Raw genomic sequence first — 18,308 nt, 5'->3', positions numbered from 1 at the left:
TCTTTCTTCTTCATCAGTTGCCATTGTTGGAAAACCGAAACAAGCACTGTTCTTGCAACACTGATGTAAGATTTTTCCTACACGTCATATAACTATGTACACGTGAGTATATATAGGATCGTTTCCACAGGGAGTTACGTTAATCATAAGCATTTACACAATCGTTCACATTAAGGGTTTGGATATAAATTGTTTGTTTGTAACACTATATCCATATTTGACATTTAAGTAAAAACGAGAGGGGATCGAACTATTTCGCTTGCGGTATAAGATAACGAGCAAGCATAACAGCAGCAATCTCTCGATCGATTAACAGACTCTAGCTTTATAACCAATATTATTACAATCATTTCTACAATATCCTTCGTGTCCAAAGTGACATCGTTATTTCTAGGTTATCGTTTAAACATTCGTGTCCAAATTCCTTAAACGATAACAAAGTCGATCGGATGACTTAATCGACCGTGTCCAGCCTGATTAAGTATCCGAAAGCATTAAAAGCTTGATTAAAAGTAATTATCAAAGGTTTACAAACTTGTCAAGAATGATATAACATAAGATAGATTGTTATTCTAGGTCTAGATTCAAGGGTTTGTGTCCAAATCATCTTGAATCTCTTTGAAAGCATTAAAAGCAAGAATAACAACAATATTGAATCATTAAGCTAGAACCTTATATATTAAAAGATCAAAAGATTACATAATAGCTTGATAGTTACCTCAATACTACAAAGAAGGTTAGTTACATATAGACATGTAAACTAATGCAAGGAATGAAGGAAAGATGAAGATTCCATGCCAAGATCCTTGATGTCTCAATGAATCTAGGGTTGAATCTACTCCTTAATCACTTGCTTTGTGTTTCTCTCTATGAAATAGCTCTAACCTCTCTCTAGAAATGTGTCAAATGTTTTAATGGAATAGTGAATACCTAAAAGAGAGGTAAAAATGCTATTTAAATGGCCTGTGTTTTTGCACCTGCGCTAATAGCGCATCTCACGCTAATAGCGTGGTAAGGCGGCCTATAATTTGGCCAATGGGAGCCTGCCACGTTGTTCTTGCCCTGCTGCTACGCTCCAGCCACGCTAATAGCGTGGCTCTCTGGAGCATTTACGCTAATAGCGTGAAATACGCTAATAGCGTAGCTCTTCAAACCCAGCTTCTGCTTCCACGCTCCAGGTACGCATATAGCGTAGCTCTCTGGACATTGTACGCTAATAGCGCAGAATACGCTATTAGCGTACTCTTCAAGAGAGCTCCAGATCCACGCCCCAGGTGCGCTAATGGCGTATCCCTCTGGCCTTGGGTATTTCTTCATCACGCCAATAGCGTAGGACACGCTAATGGCGTAGCTTCATGAACTTTGACATTTCTTGCTCCTTGCTTGTAATTTCCTGCACAAAAAGGGTAGACTAAGGCTCAAAAGCATAAATGACATATTAACACAATATTTGGAGTTTTCCATAGAGAATCTTGCAAAACAAGTCACTAAAACGACTAAACTCCTATGCGAAATATATCACTTTTAAACACTTATCAAACTCTCCCCAACTTGGCTTTTTGTTTGTCCTCAAACAAATTAATTGAAAAGGAAACTAACAAGGCTTTGGACAAGGTTTTCAACATGGTGTCAAACAATTCAAAACAAAAATAAACAAATGGTGATTCAAAAATGATTGCGTGGACAAGCATGAAGTCCTCCGCTACTCTAGGTTCAAACTAAGAATGCGAAAAATGTCCTAAGAACAAACTATACATCATAAACTTCAATACATAAACATAACTATCTATGAACCACACCTAACACACTTCTTTGAAAGTAAATGCAATATAATGATAACAATGAATGAGGTAATGAACACACATCCAACAATCATGCTAACATCCTATTTAAGTTAGGTGTCCATCCTAATATCGTCTCAAAAAGCATAAAAGCATGGATCAAAAGGTCTTGCAAGGGTTATAACTTGGCCGGGCTACAAAAGAAATGTCATATGTGGGGCAATTGATCAGAAAGCCTATCAAAGAGGAACATTTTTTTGTATCACAACTTGAAATCCATATACTTCCCTACCAAGAATTAAAACCTTTGGTGATTAACAATAAAACTTATAACCTTGACAACTTATTCTCTTTTTGATTTTTCACTTCCTTTTTCTTTTCTTTTCTTTTTTTTTTCTTTTTTTTTTTTTTTTTTTCAAATGTACAATTTTTTTCTTTGATTCAACGTTGTCAGGTTATTTTACAACTTCACCAGAACTTAACATATAATGCCTCCTTTTTCTCCCCAACTTGAATACAACAAAAACTCTAATTGAATGTTCCCCTATCCTAAGGCAAGGGACAAAGTACAAAAAGGTTAAGGGTTCAACAAAGTAAAAATATCAAAGTCCTATAAGATTCAAGCATGAACTGGATTTTTTTGAAAAATTCCAGGCAAATTCAACAAGCATTGTGCTTATGAATATTGACAGTTCATGTTTGAGGACTTGATTCATTAGGCTCGGATTGGGGTATCAGATACTCGCTCTTCTCACAGGTAGGCTTTATGTGGTCAAGTTGGTTACTCTCAATTCAAAAAGTGCCTTGATCCTTTCCATGCTTTCAAACAATTCAAAATAATTATCAGATTTAACATAACTAAAACAAGTTAGACGGTGATTATTGGTCTCCAGCATATATACAACAGATTGAAGCTACCTCACATTTATGTTAAGTACTAAGTGGTTCAAAAATATTTATGTCTATGAAAAGAATTAAATGATATATATTTGTGCAAAGTACAAGTTTCAAATTCTTATTAAAAACCTAGAATAAAAGAAAACCAATACCTTGGCCTTACGCTTTATCACAAGTAATATCATTATCACTCACCTGCTTTTGCTCAAACATGGCTCCATGGAGCACTTTAAGATTTATTGTTCATGAGCAATTTTCTTTTGAGAGACACAAGCAAGATGTAACAAAAATTTCATCCAAAGCATAAGTTATTAAACTAAAAAGCTAAGTTATTAAACCAAATATAAAGTAACAAAGTAACAAAGTAACAAATCAAGCACTAAAAACCACAGTGCTTGAAGAGTACAAAATACAACCAAAATAAACAGATGTTCCAACATGAAATAAAAACATAGAGTTATAAAGCAAAAAGAAAAACATCACTAAAAACTCAAGTTCACTGATCATCCTCTCCAGCATCATCCATATCAAGATCCTGGTACACATCATCATCATCACCCACGACTCCAGCATCATCAGGTGTCGCCTCATCATCAACAGCATCAGCCACCCCCACATAAGGATTTGGCCTGCCCTCAGGCCAATGAACATAAGTCTGGTACTGCTCAGGAGTCATAACCGGGTACTCAGCATTTCCCGGATGCATGTGAGCATTGTAGAGGTCCTGGTGTATGCCCATGTTACTCCTCCAAATTGCTTCATTCTGGTCCATCAAGAAGCTGTTCTGGTCCCTCACGTACTGGTTATGCATCTGCTGCTCCAGCATAAAGGTCTGCAAACCTGAAAAGTCAAAAGAACCAGCAGCCTCAGATGGGCCACCTTCATCATCAGAGAAATGGTATTGAGCTGCCCTTTGCTCTGTTTTCTCCCAGGTGCGAATATGAGTGTCAGTAATGACCCCTTCAATATCTTCATCATAGGGTCCAGAAATAGGCACTCCATAAGCCTTCAGCAATCCCATAATCAAACCCGGGTAGAACAAAGCCACCTTCTTAGCACCAGTGGCTACTTTCAAAGCCACAGCCTTCATCTCATTAGCAATGATGCGAGCAATATCAACAGGCACTTCTTTCATAATGCACCAGATGAGTGGTAGAACGGCTTTTGGGGCATCGGAAGTATGGGCTCTTGGAAGGGCATTGTGGACAAGGAATTGGAAAATTAAGCGGGCAGTAGCTGTCATCTCCTTGGTAAGTGCATGCCTAATCTCTCCCTTGTCATTTTTGACAAATAGCCTACCCTTGTTCATTATATCACGCTCAATTTGCTGATATTTCCAATTTCCTTGAGCGTTTCTCTTAGCATAGGTACACAAGGTGGGCATTGTGGGGTCCTCAGATGGCTCAAGGTTTAAAGCATTTTCAAGGAAATCATTGATTGCATCCCTATCAAAAGGGATTTGCTTTCCTCGGACGTAAGAAGTCCAAGAGAAAGTCTCAGCAAAGGTAGCGGGTGAGGCATCAGGGACAGCATTACAATAAAACTCCCTGATTAGGTCGGTGTTAATCTCGGTTGCAGGCACGAGGAGTTTGGTCCATTTGCGACCAGTGAAAATGTGGAGCATATCAGAATGCTCACCACTAGGATGAATATCAAAAGTTTTCTCGTGCCAGGTTTTGTACTGCACCATTTTCTTAAACCTGGCAGAGTGGGCAGGGGTGGGGAAACGGTTTGGGATTGCAGGTGCAGCAGAGGAAGAGGCACCTTTGCCTCTAGGACGCTTAGTCCCGGTAGTTTTTTTCAACATTTTTCGGTGCCATCTGCAACAAAACCAGGAAACACCAACATATTGCATAGAAAATATTAGCACAAAATACAATTGGTCATTTAAAAATATCAAAAATTTTGAAAATCTGGGCAAGTAAGAAGATCTACGCTATTAGCGCCTGCCACGCTAATAGCGAAATTTTTCTGGGAAACTTTCGCTATTAGCGTAGAATACGCTAATAGCGAAATTTTCTGGAAAAGTTGCGCTATTAGCGTAATTTTCGCTATTAGCGTAGCTCTTCGTACCTGCAATTTTCAAATTTTCAAAATCTTTGTTCCTGCAATTTCTCAGCACAATCCAGCATATTTCAACCCTAGGTTTCATCCTATGTCTCTAAAACACAATAGAATCATGAAAAGGAATCAAAATCACATCATTGGCATACAAATCATTCAAAACCCTTATTTTTCAAATTTACAAAATGGGTCAAAATCAAAAGATGAATGTTTGTTGCATGTGGGTTATGATTATTGTTCCTTTTCCAACTATTATCAATGAAGAACAATCTCTATTCACAAATCAAAACTCTAACCCTAACCTAACCATCTCTAATCATGTCAAAAACATGGATTTTTCAAATTTAAGAACAAAGATAGGAAGAGAAGATCAAACCTTGTTAATGCAGAGAGAAGCAACACAAATGCAAGAAGAAATGATGCAAAAATGGATGCTTGAACCAAAATGAAAAGTGGGTTTGATTTCTAGGGTTAGGGAATGGGAGAGAAGTTTTTATGTGTGGTTATGAGATAATGGACAAATGAAACCGTAAAAGGGGAAAAAGAGGGGTTGTGGGAAGTTAAGGGGAGTTAATCCCCTGGGCCCACAAAATTTTTTTCTCCCACGCCAAACTCACGCTTATAGCGTGGCTCTCTGGAGCTCTCACGCTAATAGCGCAAATTTCGCTATTGGCGTGAGGCTTCAGGATCAGTTTTTCAAAGTCTTTCATTTCTGCTGTAAATGTATATGTACTACTACTATATGCAATAACCATAAAAATACTTACAAAACTGGGTGTGCCTCCCAGCAAGAGCTTGTTTTACGTCCTTAGCTTGACGCATTTTGAAGAAATCATGGCTCGATTAGTGAAATTGTCGTCAAACACCGATCAATTTCACCACCGAAGTAGGGCTTAAGCCTTTGCCCATTAACAATCCAGTTGGCTTTGGTGACTGGGTCCTCAAGTTCCACAGCTCCGTATGGTTTGACCTCTTTAACCATGAAAGGTCCGGACCACTTAGACTTCAATTTGCCCGGAAACAACCTCAGTCTTGAATTGAAAAGTAATACCATTTGTCCCGGCATGAATTGTCTCAGAGTGATCTTCTTGTCATGATACTTCTTGGTCCTTTCTTTGTAGAGCTTTGAAGATTCATAAGCTTGATTTCTCAATTCTTCAAGCTCATGCATTTGAACTTTTCTTCTTTCACCGGCTTTCTCTTGATCGAAGTTTAGGAACTTCAATGCCCAAAAGGCTTTATGTTCGAGCTCGACCGGTAAATGACAAGATTTGCCATAAACCATTTGGAAAGGAGTGAGGCCTATAGGAGACTTGTATGCAGTCCTATATGCCCACAAAGCTTCATCAAGTTTAGCCGACCAATCCTTCCGAGATGTAGAGACCGTCTTCTCAAGTATGCGTTTGACCTCCCGGTTAGAAACTTCGGCTTGTCCATTCGTTTGCGGATGATACGGTGATGCTACTTTGTGCTTGACTCCATAATGATCTAGGGCCTTGGCAAGTTGTGCGTTGCAAAAGTGTGATCCTCCATCACTAATAAGCACTCTTGGTGTACCAAACCGGGTGAAAATATTCTTCTTTAGGAACTTCACCACCGTCTTGCTATCGGCTTTAGGCGATGCTACGGCTTCCACCCACTTTGACACATAATCAACAGCGACCAAGATGTACTCATTTGAATATGATGAAGGGAAAGGGCCAACAAAATCTATACCCCAACAATCGAACACTTCCACTTCAAGGATGAGTTGTAGAGGCATCTCATTTCTTTTTGACATTGATCCGGTTCTTTGGCATTCATCACAATGCTTGCAATGTAAGTTGGCATCTTTGAATAAAGTTGGCCAATAGAACCCGGATTGAAGTACCTTTGCGGCTGTTCTCTCCCCGTTGAAGTGACCTCCATAGGGCGAATTATGACATTGCCATAGGATCTTCTTTGCCTCTTCATCATCCACACACCTACGCAAGAGATTGTCCGCTCCAATTTTGAACAAATAGGGCTCATCCCACACAAAGTGGTTAGCATCATGGAGGAACTTCTTGCGTTGTTGCCATTCAAAATCTTCCGGAATGAACCCGGTTGCTTTGTAGTTCACCATGTCGGCAAACCACGGTCTCACATTGATTGCTAGCAACCGTTCATCTGGAAATTCTTCACGAACCTCCGGTTCATTCTTGGTTACCTCATTGTTTGTCAACCTTGAAAGGTGATCAGCTACAAGATTCTCCGTGCCTTTCTTATCCTTGATCTCTAAGTCAAACTCTTGAAGCAACAACATCCACCGGATGAGTCTAGGCTTTGAGTCGGACTTAGTAAGGAGATACTTGATAGCTGCATGGTCAGTATAAACAACAATTTTGGAACCTACAAAGTAAGAACGAAATTTCTCCATTGCATAAACTATTGCAAGTAACTCTTTTTCAGTTGTGGCATAATTGATTTGTGCCTCATTTAAAACCTTACTTGCATAGTGAATAGCATGAAAAATTTTATCCTTACGTTGACCCAAGACCGCACCAACAGCATAATCACTTGCATCACACATTAATTCAAAATTTAAATCCCAATTAGGAGCAATGATTATTGGTGCGGTGGTCAACTTTTCTTTTAAAGATTCAAATGCATCAAGACATTCATTATCAAAAACAAAAGACTTATCTTTGTTGAGCAAGTTGCTCATAGGCTTTGCAATCTTTGAGAAGTCTTTGATGAATCTCCGGTAGAAACCGGCATGACCAAGAAAACTCCGAACACCTTTGACATTCACCGGTGGTGGAAGCTTTCCTATGACATTGACCTTTGCTTGGTCTACCTCAATACCCTTAGCAGAAATCTTATGACCAAGGACAATACCCTCGGTAACCATGAAGTGACATTTCTCCCAATTGAGCACCAAGCTAGTTTCAATACACCGCTTCAGCACGGTATCCAAGCTATTCAAACACGTATCAAATGACGAACCGAAAACTGAGAAATCATCCATGAACACCTCCATGCATTTTCCAATAAGTTTGGAGAAGATTGCTTGAACACACCGTTGAAAAGTTGCGGGTGCATTACACAAGCCAAATGGCATTCTTCGATAAGCAAAAATACCAAAGGGGCAAGTGAAAGCCGTCTTCTCGTGATCATCTGGGTTCATGGCGATTTGATTGTAACCGGAGTAACCATCTAGGAAGCAATAAAAGGATTGACCGGAGAGTCTTTCAAGCATTTGGTCCATGAAGGGCAAGGGAAAGTGATCCTTCCTTGTTGCTTGATTGAGTCTTCTATAATCTATACACATCCTCCATCCGGTGACGGTTCTAGTTGGGATCAACTCATCTTTATCATTAGTGATCACCGTCATTCCTCCTTTCTTGGGAACTACTTGAACCGGGCTTACCCAAGCACTATCCGAGATAGGATAGATCATGCCGGCTTCAAGCAACTTCACTACTTCCTTTCGCACCACCTCTTTCATGTTTGGATTCAAGCGGCGTTGCGGTTGTGCTACCGGTTTAAAGTTTTCTTCCATCATGATCTTGTGCATACAATAAGATGGACTTATCCCTTTCAAGTCGGATAGCTTCCACCCTATTGCTTCCTTGTTGGCCTTGAGAACCTCTACCAACTTTGTTTCTTCATCGATGGACAAGGAGCTACTAATGATCACCGGTTTTGTACCATCTTTCTCAAGAAAAACAAATTTCAAATTAGATGGTAAAACTTTTAATTCTACCTTGGTGTCATCAACTTTGGCTTCTTCCTTGGATTCTTCTTTCAAATCTTCAAGTATGGCTTGATTAGGAAGAACCTCCTTCAAGGAATCTAGCTCCTTCAAACACTCTTCAATGGCACTTGCTTCGTCTTCATCAATAGCATTGAGTGCGTCCACCAAAGCACTCTCAAGGGGTGTTCTATTGTGCATTTGCTTCCGAGTAGTCAAGATGACTTCTTCGGTTGCATCCATTTTGAAACATGCACCCTTGTCTTTCGAGTACTTCAAAGCTTCTCGGATGTTGAAGGTAACCTCTTCATCATTTACCTTGACCTTCATGATATTATCATCAAGATCAATCATCATCCGAGCCGTTTGCATGAAATTCCTTCCCATTAAGATAGGCACATCCTCATCTTCTTCGACATCCATAACCACAAAATCAGCCGGAAAAATAAATTTGTCCACTTTTACAAGAACATCTTCGGCCATACCTAGTGGTTTTGCAAAGGATTTGTCGGCCAATTGCAACATCATCCTAGTCCGCTTTATACAAAGGTCACCAACTCTTTTGGCAACGGACAAAGGCATGAGATTGATGCTTGATCCAAGATCAAGTAGTGCTTTACCTACATGTGTTGTGCCAATAGCTACCGGTAGAGTGACTCTTCCCGGATCTTGCTCTTTCTTTGGCAATGTTCTTTGAATAATAGCACTACAATTGGCATCGATTTGGATCGTCTCTTCATCGTTGATTCTTCTTTTCTTGGAAAGGATATCTTTCATGAACTTTGCATAGACCGGCATTTGCTCCAAGGCTTCCGAGAATGGTATATCAATTTGCAACTTCTTGAAGAGTTCAAGAAACCTTGCGTATTGCCGCTCTTTGTCTTTCTTCGATGGAGCATGTGGGTATGGTAAGCGTTGAGCCACCTCTTGCTTCTCAACTACTTGTTTCTTCCCTTTATCTCTCCCCACATCTTTATTCTTCCTCTCCATCTCCTCTTGTAACTCTAGATCTCTTTTTTGATTTTTTTCTTTTTCAACTAATGCTTCTTTATTCTTTATATACACTTCCTCCTCTATCTCTACACTATCCTCCTCGAACTCCTCTTTATTGACAACCTCATCATCCTTTTCCTCAACAACAATATCATCACCTACCCCTATACCTACTACTCTCCCACTTCTTGTAGCTATAGCTTTTGACTGCTATGCCTTGTTGTGCTCCTTAGGATTTGGTTGAGTGTTAGCGGTGAAAGCTCCACCTTGCGGAGGACCTTGAGCCATTTGTTGAGCTAACTGACCAACTTGCGTTTCAAGGCCTTTGATGGACGCGTCGGTGTTTTTCTGGTTAGCCATGGACACTTGCATGAATTGTTTCAAGACCTCCTCGGTGCTTTGGGAATTATTTGGTTGTTGGGGGTTATTTGGTGGTGGATTTTGGTATTGATTATTGAATGGTTGTTGGTAAGGTTGTTGGTAGTAGTTTGATGGTGGATATTGATAGTTATTATTGTACGGTGTTCTCCAAGGTCTTTGTTGGTTCTGGTTGGCCGGATACCTTCCTTGGAAGTTGGAAGTACCCGGATTTTGTTGTGAGGTTCCGGCTTGTTGTGATTGGTTAGGCCTTTGTTGGTTTCCCACATAGTTGACCTCTTCCCCTTCAAAAGAACCGGGCTTGGGACAATAGCCGGTGGGATGATCCCCCGTACATAGTCCACAAGTATAGACTTGAGCGGTTCCTCCTTCTTGCTTGAGAGATTCAAGAATTTGTTTAGGCATAGCTTTCATCTCCTTTTGCATAGCTTCTAATTGTTGAGTGAGAAGCTTATTTTGAGCTAAGACCGCATCATTTGCTTCAAGCTCAAGAATACCGGCTTTCCTTTGATTAGGATTCCGATTGTGAGAAGATTTTCTTGTGTTGAGCGCCATTTGGTTAATGATTCTGACAGCTTCAGCTGGGTTTTTCAAAGCAATAGAACCTCCAGCACTTGCATCTAGCATCGTCTTGGACATGTCTTGAAGCCCTTGACGAAAAAGATATAGTTGCATTTGGCTATCAAAACCATGCTTTGGACAATTCCTTAGCAATGATTTATAGCGCTCCCAAGCTTCACAAAGAGTCTCACTTTGGCCTTGAGCAAAAGTTGTAATTGAAGTTTTAGCCTCAAGATGCCTATCCTCCGGAAAGAACCGTTCTTGAAATGCTTTCTCTAGCTCACCCCAATTTTCCATCAAAGAAGTTGGTTGATCAAGATACCACTCCTTAGCCTTCCCGATCAAAGAATGAGGGAACAATTGCACAAACACACCCTCTTCCTCATCTTCTTTCATACCAAGTGTACCGGCGGTAACATAGAAGTTGGTAAGATGTCTATATGGATCCTCATGATCCATACCGGTAAACTGGTTATGAGTTATCAAGTTTATCAACCCAGACTTAAGCTCAAAAGATTTGGCATTACGGTTGCCAAGATTAGCTAGCCTCCTCGGACTAACCCACATAGGTAGAGCATTCTCATCTTCATTAGCCATGACTACTTCTGGATCACTCCTCGGAGATGAATGTGCAGAAGAATGTGATGAAGAATCACCTAGTGATATAGTATGCACCGAACCTGACGGAGAAGGAATAAAAAGTAAAGATTCCGGCTGAGCCAGCCTGGCTAATCTCCTAGCTTCCTTTGCTTGCTTTCTAAGTAACCTAGCAGTTTTCTCAATTTCAGGATCAAATTGTAGGTCTTCCTTATCAACGGTACCTCGCATAAACAAAGTTCACCAAGACTATACCAGGTGGTTAGCATAAAAAATAATGAATGACATAAGTGTATAAGTATATGCATGAAAGAATTTTGTGCAAAATTGACTTAACATGACAAAATTGTTTCAATACTTATGATAAAAATTTCCGTTACTCCCCGGCAACGGCGCCATTTTGATGTAAGATTTTTCCTACACGTCATATAACTATGTACACGTGAGTATATATAGGATCGTTTCCACAGGGAGTTACGTTAATCATAAGCATTTACACAATCGTTCACATTAAGGGTTTGGATATAAATTGTTTGTTTGTAACACTATATCCATATTTGACATTTAAGTAAAAACGAGAGGGGATCGAACTATTTCGCTTGCGGTATAAGATAACGAGCAAGCATAACAGCAGCAATCTCTCGATCGATTAACAGACTCTAGCTTTATAACCAATATTATTACAATCATTTCTACAATATCCTTCGTGTCCAAAGTGACATCGTTATTTCTAGGTTATCGTTTAAACATTCGTGTCCAAATTCCTTAAACGATAACAAAGTCGATCGGATGACTTAATCGACCGTGTCCAGCCTGATTAAGTATCCGAAAGCATTAAAAGCTTGATTAAAAGTAATTATCAAAGGTTTACAAACTTGTCAAGAATGATATAACATAAGATAGATTGTTATTCTAGGTCTAGATTCAAGGGTTTGTGTCCAAATCATCTTGAATCTCTTTGAAAGCATTAAAAGCAAGAATAACAACAATATTGAATCATTAAGCTAGAACCTTATATATTAAAAGATCAAAAGATTACATAATAGCTTGATAGTTACCTCAATACTACAAAGAAGGTTAGTTACATATAGACATGTAAACTAATGCAAGGAATGAAGGAAAGATGAAGATTCCATGCCAAGATCCTTGATGTCTCAATGAATCTAGGGTTGAATCTACTCCTTAATCACTTGCTTTGTGTTTCTCTCTATGAAATAGCTCTAACCTCTCTCTAGAAATGTGTCAAATGTTTTAATGGAATAGTGAATACCTAAAAGAGAGGTAAAAATGCTATTTAAATGGCCTGTGTTTTTGCACCTGCGCTAATAGCGCATCTCACGCTAATAGCGTGGTAAGGCGGCCTATAATTTGGCCAATGGGAGCCTGCCACGTTGTTCTTGCCCTGCTGCTACGCTCCAGCCACGCTAATAGCGTGGCTCTCTGGAGCATTTACGCTAATAGCGTGAAATACGCTAATAGCGTAGCTCTTCAAACCCAGCTTCTGCTTCCACGCTCCAGGTACGCATATAGCGTAGCTCTCTGGACATTGTACGCTAATAGCGCAGAATACGCTATTAGCGTACTCTTCAAGAGAGCTCCAGATCCACGCCCCAGGTGCGCTAATGGCGTATCCCTCTGGCCTTGGGTATTTCTTCATCACGCCAATAGCGTAGGACACGCTAATGGCGTAGCTTCATGAACTTTGACATTTCTTGCTCCTTGCTTGTAATTTCCTGCACAAAAAGGGTAGACTAAGGCTCAAAAGCATAAATGACATATTAACACAATATTTGGAGTTTTCCATAGAGAATCTTGCAAAACAAGTCACTAAAACGACTAAACTCCTATGCGAAATATATCACTTTTAAACACTTATCAAACACACAACACAAACATGGGTATGTTTTTTACTTAATCATTTATTTATTATCCTATCTTTATTGTAATGTTAAAAATTCCTACTTTTTCTGCTTAAATTTGCTTTTTCAGTGACCCATTTTCATTTTCGTTCTTTTTTAATGTAAGATCCTGAAATTTGAGATCAAACAGAAAATGGGTATTTTTTTTGACCCAATTTGCAAAAATATTTTTTTTGGGTCAAAATTGAAACTCTAAACCTAATTCATGAGTTTCTTGATTGATTCTCTGTGTCTTTCTGTTTCAGACTTTATAAATGCCCACACAATGCCTAAAAAGATCACACCCAACAATGTTGTTGATGTTATTTTGAAGCATTGCATTTCACTTGATCTTAAACTATAGGCTTAAACACACTTTTTACACTTTAACTTTTAAAAAGTTGCGATTTTGGCCCTCTAACAAAAAAAAAAACAATTTTGGCCCCTTTCGTCCCAAAATTGCCGAGAAAACGCCACGTGTCCCAAAAAAGAGGGCCATAATCGCAACTTTTTGTAAAGATAAGGGGTCAAAAGAGCATATTTCCCTTAACATGGAGGGTCACTTTTGCCATTTTTTTTTAAAAGGGGGTCAAAATCGCTACTTTTGCAAACGTAGGGGATGAATAGTGCGTTTAAGCCTAAACTATATGAACAAGATATAGTTTATTGTAAATACTGTGACAATGTAGTAACCGGCGGGTTTTACCGATTTGTATGTCACTTAACTGGAATTGAAAATTTTAAAGCTTGTGAGGGTGTGAGTGATGAGCTGAAGAAGGAAATGTTGGAGATTCATACCAATTTGCAAGAGATTAATGAAGAAGGGTGTGTTGGAGTTGGCGAAAAAACAAGTGGTAATGATGAAGTGATTGTTGGAAGCTCTAAAGATGGTTTCAAGAGAAGGAGAGTTGGCTCAGAAGCCTCTGTTGTTGATGAAAAGAATGAAAAGACTTCAAGAGAGGAAGCATGTCAAGCGATTGCAAGGTTTTTCTACAACAATGCCATACCGTTTGCAGCGGCACAGAGTGATGAATTTAAAACTATGTTTGATTTGGTTTCAAGACAAGGCGGAGGATTTAAGCCACCGTCTTATGAGGAGATTAGGGGGAAATATTTGACGGATGAAGTTAAGTTGACAAATGAAGTTTTGGATGAACATAGAGCTATGTGGAAGGTAACAGGTTGCACCATAATGGTTGATGGATCGGTTGACGCAGAGAGTAGGACCATAGTAAACTTGTTAGTGAACAGTCCAAAGGGAACGGTTTTTTTGAAGTCTATTGATGCAACTGATATGTTGGAATCGCCTGACAGACTCTTTAGGATTATAGACAAAATTGTTGAAGAGGTTGGAGAAGAAAATGTTGTCCAAATTGTGACGGACAATACACCATACTGCAGAGCTGTTGGTGAGATGTTGATGGAGAAAAGGACTCGGCTGTATTGGACCCCTTGTGCAGCAAATTGCATTCAGATGATATTGGCAGACTGTGAGGAGAATATACCTATTCACTCAGAGATAACTAAGAAGTGTCAAGATCTTATAGCCTTTATTTATATAAGGCCTTCGGTCAAGTCTCTAATGCGGCACTTCACAAAAGGAAAAGATATTTTAAAAGTGGGCATGTATCAATGTGAAACATCATACTTTACTTTATGTTGTATTCACGAGAACAAAGGAGCTTTGGTAAGAATGTTCACATCCGAAGAATGGAAGTCCACATCTGACGAGTTTGCAGAGCCGAGCTCTAGGAAATGGGCAGAGGATATGATTTTGGACAAGGAGTTTTGGAAATATGTTATGATTTGTTATAAAGGTGTAAAACCTCTGCTGAATTTTCTTCTTATGGTCAACTCAACCGTGATCCCAATGATGGGTTTCATTTATGAGGATATGGAGAGAGAGCTAAAGTTAAGATACGGAGGAGTCTTTCCAAAAGTGCCATAGAAAGAGAAAGGTAAATATGTTCGGCAGGATCAAGTATCATTTTTTTTTAAATCGAACATTTGTTCTGTAGTCTTGGTTTGAAAAGCGAAAAGTAATTCTATTTTTTCTACTTTTTTTTAGTTTTATGCATCTACAGGAAATCATTGATGAAAGATGGGACAAACAATTCCATAGCCCTTTGCATGCTGCAGGCTATTTTCTTAACCCTCAATATCACTACACTCCTGGATTTAGAGATGATGTTAAAGTTAAACGTGGTCTACAACATTGTATAACAAGGATGGTGACCGATCACGAAGAAAGATCTAAGATTGAAATTCAACTTGATGATTTTGATAAACAGGCTAATCAATTCGGTCATCCAATAGCCGTAATTACAGCTGATAAGGAGATTCCACCAATTTGGTGGGCATCGTTAGTAGATGGACAACCAGAACTTCAAAAATTTGCAATTCGTATATTAAGCTTGACATGTAGTTGTTATGGTGGTTTCCCTCTTCAGGATGCGTTCGAGATGGTAAGATGATAAAAACTATTAAATATGAATTGTAAAATACCTACTGCTGTCTAATCTTATTTGTATTTGTTTAGGTCCACTCTAAGAGTATGACGTACAGAACTGATCGTGATGTTCTTTTTGTCATGGCTAATTCAAAATTGGCTGAAAAGAAGAGAACGTCAGCTGAGTTAAATATTGATAATAATGGAGACGTTGAAGGTTTAAATGTGGACGACTCGGATTTGGATGTACCATGTCTGCAATGTCTAGCTGATGTGGGAATTGCTGATTTGCATGATGAAAATGCTAATGGAGATGAAGATGAAGATGAAGACGGAGATGACGATGGAGATGGAGATGAAGATGAAGATGAAGATGAAGATGGAGATGAAAATTAAATGGAAGATTATGTTTTTATTTTGAAAGCATTCTAGATTAAAGATCTAGAATTTGACTCCTTGTTTTGGGTGTTTACATCATACCACTTGTTAAAAACTTAATACTATAGCTTAAGTTGTTAATTTGTGACTTACCTGTTGTGTATGACTTTCCTATGGATTTTGAATTAAGTTTAGTGTATTGTCTGAAATGATTTTCTTATTTATGTTATGTTATATGATTATATATGAATTGATAAGCATGTATATATGGTTATTGTGAATTTTGTAGGATTTTGCTATCCTGGTATAATCTTCATTTTGATGACATGTTCATTTTATTACTTGCATTCACCTTTGAATAGTCGGGATAAGTTAATCACATGTATGGTTGAACAAAAACATGGGAAGAAAAGAATCACGGTTTCATTCAAGTGCAAGACACTGAAAACTGAGAATGCAGCTGACAACCACATCAGGCAGTTGTTCTTGCCAAAACTAGCTGGGATAGATGGTGTTGGTATGTTAATATTCGAGATTTGTTTTGGTCTAATTCATGTTTATTTTTCATAAACCCTATTGGATTTACTGAAATATACTTTCTTTCATTTACTTGGATGAAGTTTTATGCATTCATTGTATTATAAACAGCTTAATCTGTATTGTATTATAAACAGCTTAATCTGTTTTGGTGGTGGCCGGGGTTTGAACCCCGGACCTTGCATATTTTTATGCATTGTCCATACCAACTGAGTTAAGCTCACGAGGATAAATAGCTTAATCTGTTTAGTACATTTATATATTTAAGTCATTGTTTCTTTTTTCCCCTGCATCCTGGTTCTGTTTTGTTTAAATTTTTATCTTTCTTTAAACTCTTGTATTTTGAACAAAATGATAGTGAATTTGGATTCTTGTATCCGGAATCCAACTTGTAACCAGAATCCAAATAGTAGTGTTTGTCATTTTTTTATAGGAAAATAAAGAAAAGATTCTGTAGAGTTAGGACAGCTATTGTATGAGGTCTAATCAAAGCCAAATGCAAAAGCGCATAATAGATCGATATGAACATCTATTCTTCATTCTGCGGTGGATAAGATATGAATGTGTGCGTGTTTGGTCTGATGCTGAATTAGGAAGTTTGTCTATCAGTCTAGTATCTTGCTTACTGTCAAATTTCAGGTTGGCAGAAGGTTCGCAAGTGTGGCAATTGCATATGCCGAGAATGTCATATGCACTTGGGTAATAAGGATTGCAGAGATGCATGTGTTACGCGATTGCCTCATAGCCATGAAAATTTGGCTTAATATATAGTTAATGTTAACAGAAGAGATGTTTTCTTTTGTAGACCTGTCCATGGCTGCATTATTTTGAATTTTGAGAGGAATTTGGGAGGGCATGGAGTGGTCTATCTTTGAAAGTAGAGAAATTAAATGATTCATGATGAGGACCTTTGTTTTCCTGAGTTGAAAATTTGATATTGCATGATTTAAATTGCATGATTTGAACAAATCTTGTACAAAGGTAGGAATGTGTTATTTGCCCCAAAAATCATCCTTTTATTAGAAATATGTGTTTGAACCTCTTTATCACTTACTTAAATTGTTTAAATTCCTTACCACTCGGTGTTTGAATTTCTTTTTTTGAAGGACGGTGTTTGAATTTCTTGTTCCTAGTTTTTTTTTTGTGGTGGTCGGGGTTTGAACCCCAGACCGCATATATTATGCATTGTCCCAACCAACTGAGTTAAGCTCACGAGGACTTCTTGTTCCTAGTTTAATGTGGTGTATATCGCACCGGATTGGGATTTATTGACTTGGTGGAAAAGTCATAGTGATTTTAGTGTAGTTTTGTGTTTTATGCATGGCCGGTCAAATATATTTTTAGGCCTAAAGCGAAATTTGAATAGAGGCCTTTTAAGTGTGTTTAGAATAATCCTTCAAAAAAAAAGTGTGTTTAGAATAAGACAAAATTAAGAAAAAATTTCGTAAGTTCCCTCAATGGAAAGTAATTTTAGATTATGTGTGTCAGACACTAATTAAATATGAGTATTTTGTTAGCTATAAATCAAATTTTGGTTTGTCACATTGTAAGATTACATCTCTTTCGCTATAATCAACTTTGTTAGTGTGTGACCTTTTTAATGTGTGTGTTATGCACGCGCGCGTGCGTGCGTGCGAGCGGGTTGAAAATAATATTTAATATAGACATTATATATCAATTGTTAGAGATCTTAAAATAACAAAATAATATTGAAGATACAAATATAAATTAATTTTTTACTTTTACAAACTTTGATTACGCATTACTTGTCTTAATATATTTAAAACAACCGACATCGAATTAGATTGATAGGAATATGAAGGCAAAAATAATTTAAGGTTCAAATAACCAATAAAATAGCTAGCATTAAAATCAACTTGCAACATGAACTATGACTCTTCATTTACATACCACTTGAGCTTGAACATGTTTACAAAATTTGACGTACGAAAATATTTTCTAAGACAAAAATATGAGGCCTAATACGGGGCTTAAAAAACTCGGGTTGCTTTAGTGGCATCCCCCTTGGGCCGACCCTGACTCTTCCTTACCAACCCTCT

General features: G+C 38.3%; 1 pseudogene across 1 annotated transcript; it reads left to right on the top strand.

Moving 5' to 3' along the window:
* Positions 1 to 13,263: 13,263 nt before the first annotated feature.
* Positions 13,264 to 15,920, top strand: LOC146912568 (uncharacterized; annotated as a pseudogene). Its single transcript, XR_015016754.1, has 3 exons — positions 13,264 to 14,842; positions 14,953 to 15,349; positions 15,424 to 15,920. The product of XR_015016754.1 is annotated as an uncharacterized LOC146912568 (transcript).
* Positions 15,921 to 18,308: the final 2,388 nt, after the last annotated feature.

The sequence above is a fragment of the Medicago sativa genome, chromosome 6, assembly GCF_051527215.1.
Source record: "Medicago sativa cultivar Bolivia chromosome 6, Bolivia_mono, whole genome shotgun sequence".
NCBI lineage: Eukaryota > Viridiplantae > Streptophyta > Magnoliopsida > Fabales > Fabaceae > Medicago > Medicago sativa.
Note: the sequence above shows the minus strand (reverse complement) of the source record. Positions and strands in the feature narration are given on the sequence as shown.